Source organism: Cucurbita moschata, unplaced genomic scaffold (genome assembly GCF_002738365.1).
Source record: "Cucurbita moschata cultivar Rifu unplaced genomic scaffold, Cmos_1.0 Cmo_Scf00005, whole genome shotgun sequence".
NCBI classification, from domain to species: Eukaryota; Viridiplantae; Streptophyta; class Magnoliopsida; order Cucurbitales; family Cucurbitaceae; genus Cucurbita; species Cucurbita moschata.
In genome coordinates, this window is record NW_019268521.1 from 223,723 (window position 1) to 229,683 (window position 5,961).

The window sequence follows — 5,961 nt, forward strand, 5'->3', positions numbered from 1 at the left end:
TACGAAATCATGTGAACGTGAATGTATGTTATTTATGCTGCTTAGTTGATGTGATATGAATGCATGTGACGATGTGTGCCCTTGTACGATTATGGCTTGTTGTATGAGTATTGGAATGTAACTGAATAAATTGTATAACATGAGATACGGTAAATTGCATGATACATAACCCCGCTAGGAATATGTATGATATGTAACGAAATGAGAATGAGAATGACATGTAAGCATGAAAACGTGGCACGGGGTTATGTTCATTAAATGATGACTGTAGAACTAGTGGGACCTCATGCATATTGTGTGATCATGCATTTGGGGGATACCCCTATCCCATCACGAGGGTGCGGACGCGTCAATCCAAATGGCAGGACAACGATCGTTATGCCCTGCATAGCGCTACCGTGACGGTTTTAGTTTTAACGGGTCCCGGTGGGCTCCCAGAGCATGCCCACCGGCTAGGGACAGTGGCCCAGCGGTGTGCGAACTAGCTGGTGAGCCCATACTTGCACGTATGGGCTGCGTGTAGAGTATATGGTACACGTCCANNNGTGAGCCCATACTTGCACGTATGGGCTGCGTGTAGAGTATATGGTACACGTCCACGATTACCTGTTAGGATTACACCGTAGGGAAAACGAAACGAAACGAAATGAAACGAAATGAAAGATAGGTCCCATCATATTATTGCATGTGATTGTTGCATTTAACCCCAATAGTGGGGTCACTTACTGAGTATTTCTTTAAATACTCAAGCCATGTGCTACTACATTTTTCAGGTTAAGGCAAGGCATTCCTGTACGGCTGACGACGGCATCGCAACTCAAGATCATGGCACATGCATAGGATAGTGGCGTTTATTTTCTTAGACTTAGGATAGAATAGGATGTTTTAAACTTAAACGCTTATTTATTTTATTTCGAGTTTGTGTTGTGTCGTTTTAAAGATGTTTTCGAAACACGTAAGTCCATGGCTGTGTTTTAAGTTAAAGGTTATGTTTTATGGAATTTAAATGAAGTCTTCCGCATTCAATGTTTATGGTATGTATACAGTAGCGACCTTAAATTAAGTAGAAAATTTTGGGTCGTTGCAGCTGGCCGACACGTGGCAGCGTTTCTTCCCTCTCTCCTGCGTGTTTTCAATTTTTCCAAGGTTAGCCTCTTTCGTTTTCGATCTATTTTCTTCCGATTTTTTTATCTTCCAATCCGTAATCCGATTCAACAAATTTTCTTCAGGAACCTTGTAGATCTCATATTGTACTCCTTCGAAACAATTTTCTTATATTTTTTTTGATAATCACAGATCTTAATATTCGAGTTTGAATTCAGAGAAAATACGAGTTCTTCCCGAAAATCACGTTTTCTTGAAACTCCTATTCAAACGCCAATCTTGGCCGCTTTCACTCCGAAACTTAACTAATTCATGCTATTAAGGGTAAGAGTCCAAGGATCAACCCAAAAACATAGCTAACACACGAAAATCTTGATGACTTCTCGATCTAGACACTCACGGACTAACCTGAAGTTCTTGGACGTTTTTTTGACGAAATAGGAAGGTGGGATTCGTGAGAGCACCTTGCCTCAGACTGTTGATGGTTTAGGTTGGGGACTCGAATCTCCGGCGTCAATTTTGATCCGATCTCCTCCTCCTACCTCAAAACCCCTAATCTTCTTTCTCTCTTCTTTCTCCTCTTTCTTTCTCTTCTCAGATTATGACTCCAATCAAATGAGACCATTTCTCTTCTAGATTATGACTCCAATCAAATGAGACCACTAAGTAATAGTAGGGCAAAATGACTAGTTTGCCCCTATTCTGACCTTGAAATTTTTATTTTATTTTATTATTATTTTTTTAAACTCTGTGCTACAATTCTCCCCACCTTCGAAACTTTCGTCCTCGAAAGTTGATCTCCAGAAGAGTTTAATACTGTAATATTTTTCATCCAAATATTAGTACAGAAGTTCTCTTGTATGTTCAATAAATTATAAATATTAATACTGTTTTTGAAAATTTATGAATATTTTTTAAACGTGAAATAAAGTTGTATTTATATAATGATAAACCTATTTTTAAAACAAAAGTAGTGATCATGAGATTTTCATGTTACATTATAAAGGGCTTGAATTAAAAGTGTTATCTATGATTGAGAACGATCTCTCTCGCCAATCAGCTTATCTTCTTTGGCGTGGTTGATCTTCTGTACAGTCTTCACATCACTCCATTGGCTGCGGTGGAGGTGGCGGAGAGGGGAAGAGAAATGCTGCCGGGGGTGGTGATTTAAAGAAATTTCGCGCAGGAGGTGGCGGAGAGGGAAAGAGAAATGCCGCCGGGGGTGGCGGAGAGGGGAAGAGAAATGCTGCCGGAGGTGGAGATTTAAAGAAGCTTTGCATAGGAGGTGGCGGAGAGGGGAAGAGAAATGCTGCCGGGGGTGGAGATTTAAAGAAGCTTCGCACAAGAGGTGGCAGAGAGGGGAAGAGGAATGCCGCTGGAGGGGGCGGAGAAGTGAAGAGGAAGGCAGATAGAGATCTACGGGAATGCTTAAGTCCGACGATGAGTTAGCAATGGCAAGAAATGGATGAGAGAAAAGTGGAAAAATGAATAGGAGGAAGAATCCTAAAAGATTCTTTTTTTTGTTCTTTCTTTTTAATGTTTGGTGATTATGAAGATGGTATGAATATCCATTGCCAATCTCAAAAAATTTATAGGAATAATGCACATTTTCAAATAGTAAATACTAAATTTGTCTTTTAAAAAAATAGTAAAAAAAAAAAAAAAAAAAGAAATTTAAATTTAAAAAAATAGTCTAAAGTTTCAATAATACAATTAAACTTCCTAAAAAAAATGGAATTAAATTTAAAAATATATATATATATTCTTATAATTAGTTAAGGATAAAAATTGTTAATATTTTGTAAAAAAAAAGTATCTTTAAATTTTCATAAAAATTTCATGCATACATTTAACTTTTACAAGTTTCATTATAATTTAGTTAGGGAGAAAGATATTGGAGAATGAGTGGTGAAAGTGGAGAGTTAGATGAGTTTCATCCTAACTAGATTTCAAATTAAATGGAAATATTTTCATTGTAGAATTAAAATTAAAGTTAGATGAAGTTTTTCTAAAATAAAATAGATTGAAATTGTTAGATATATTTTTTTATATGGCATAATTAGTTTTCCAAAATCATTTGTTACCAATAAATTAGGAAAATTCAACCAAAAATATATAATTTAATACTATATTTCTAAATTAGTTGTTCATGTGAGTTTATATGGTTTGTTTTCTTGTTGATCTCTTTTGTTGCTATTTTGTCTGATCTCAATGGTCTCGAGGCAAGTGGAGTGGCAATGTGCTTTCGTTAGGACTTAAAAGGCATGTCCCAACTAGACTAAATCTAGCAACATCTTCTGAAACGCTTCCATTGGGTCTAGGCACTAAGAGACGTGTGCCAACTGGCCCAAATCTAGCAACATCTCCCAAAACACCTCCATTGGGTCTAGGAGCTAAGAGGCGTGTCCCAACTGGTCAAAAATCAACATCTCCTGAAAGTCCTCCCTCAAATTTAGGCACCAAAAGGCCTGTCCCAATAGGATCAAATTCAGCAACATCTCTCGAAACGCCTCCATTAGGTCTAGGCACTAAGAGGTGTGTACCAACTGGCACAAATCTAGCAACTTCTCCTGAAAGCCCACCCTCAAGTTTAAGCACCACAAGGCGTATCCCAACTAGACCAAAATCCAGCAACATCTCCTGAAACGCCTCCATTGGATGTAGGCACGAAGAGGCGTGTCCCAATTGGCCCAAATCCAACAACATCTCCTGAAAGCCCTCCCTCAAGTTTAGGCACCAAAAGGCATGTCCCAACTGGACCAAATCCAGCAACATCTCCCGAAACGCCACCACTGGGTCTAGGCACTAAGAGGCGTGTATCAACTGGCCTAAATCCAACAACATCTCCTGAAAGCCCTCTCTCAAGTTTAGGCACCAAAAGGCGTGTCCCAATTGAACCAAATCCAGCAACATCTCTCGAAACGCCTCTATTGGGTCTAGGCACGAAGAGGCGTGTCCCAACTGGCCCAAATCCAGCAACATCTCCTGAAAGCCCTCCTTTAAATTTATTATGAGGCCTCATGATAGTAGCAAGTTTAATTAGGGTCTCTAAAGATATATTACAATGAGGTCTTTGATGTTCTATCTTCTTTCTAATGAGATGATCCACCCTTTATGACGGGAGACTCTAATAATGGGCGTGAAAATAATAATTTAGTTTTAGAATTTTTTTAATATCTATTGAGATGATCCACCTTTATGACAAGAGACTCTAACACCATTAGGCAGGTGAAGTATCATTATGTTTTACATAATACTATCGTGACGGTTACTAATTCTAATGGGAATTCGGCATAAGAAGAGTTATCAGAGCAAGCTCGCCTGACAAGAAAAGGAGCCCAACGGTGTGTGAACTGTCTAGTGAGCCCATACTCGCAGTATAGGCTGTGTGTAGAGTATATGGTACACATCCAAGTTGCCCATTAAGATAGTGTCGCAGGAAAAGAGACTAATATGATAGGTTCGTCAATGCATTCACATGTTCTTGCATTTAACCCCCGACAGTGAGGTCACTTACTGAGTATTTTTTAAAATACTCAAGCCACGTGTTACCTTTATTTCACGTTATGGAAAGACATTTCTATACAGCTGACGACGAAATCGCAACTCGAGACCATGACACAGGCATAGGGTAGTCATATTTATTTTATTAGACTTAGATTAGAATATAATGTTTTTAATTTAAACGTTTATTTATTTTATTTAGTCTTTTGTTGTGTCGTTTTTAAAGGTGTTTTCAAAACACGTAAGTCCATGGCTGTGTTTTAAGATGAATGTGACATTTTATGAAAGTTTAAATGAAGTATTTCAGCATTCAATGTCTATGATATCTATATAGTAGCGACCTTAAATTAAGTAGAAAATTTTAGATCGTTACATATTGTCATTGAAGAAAGATTTGAGATGAAGAACCATCGATGAAAATTCTTGCAAAGGAGGAAGAAACATTACGCAATAGAAACATTCATTTCGTCACGATTTTGTAGAGGAATGAATGGTGAGGGAGCCACCTGAATAGGAGGAGAGGATGAGCATAACTATCACTAGAATGGATAACATTTTAGGGCCAAAATTTAGGGGAAGAGGTGTAATATCCTAACAAATTTAAAAAATTATATATATATATATATAGATACATGTATATATATCGAGACATACATATATAATATTTATATTACATAGATACGTATATATATATATAAAATAAACAAAATCTAAAGATTTTAAAGAAGAGAATCGGTGAACTTTTTTTTAAAAAAATTATCCCAAGATTTGGTGAAAAAAATTCACATTTTTATATTTTCAATATATTTAAATTCTGAATTTTAAATTTTAAAATAGTGTATAAAAAATGTTCCATATAAATTTAATTTATTTTATATATTATACATTATAATTAATTATATATAGTAATTTAATGGACTTGAACAATATTAATTTTTTATTTAAAATAAACTAATTATTTAACCTGTTTATTATATAATAAAGAAAAAAAAATTCTACATTAAAAATAAATTATATAATATTTCTATTATAATATCTAACTTTTTGTCATTTAATCTTTATTTTAGGCTTCTTTTTAAAAAAATATATTTATTTAATGTTAAAATAAAAGATGATAATGTTTGCATTAGATAATCATTTTAGGACCCGTTTCAAAAAAAAGATTTATTTATTTAATGGTTAAAGATAAAAAGTTGATAATATTTTTATTATATCATTTTAAATTTGAATTCCGATTTTGGTTCCCAATTGTTTAAAGAAATCATATATTATTTGGTGTATATATATATATTATCTCAACTTGACTTTGGTTATCGTGTGAAACAGTTCTTTTAATCATTTTTTTCAATATGG

The 5,961-nt window shown here is 35.2% G+C and overlaps 1 pseudogene; it reads left to right on the top strand.

Moving 5' to 3' along the window:
• Window positions 1-2,275, top strand: part of LOC111442846 — a 3,956-nt pseudogene extending 1,681 nt beyond the window's left edge.
• The last annotated feature ends 3,686 nt before the right edge of the window (window positions 2,276-5,961 follow it).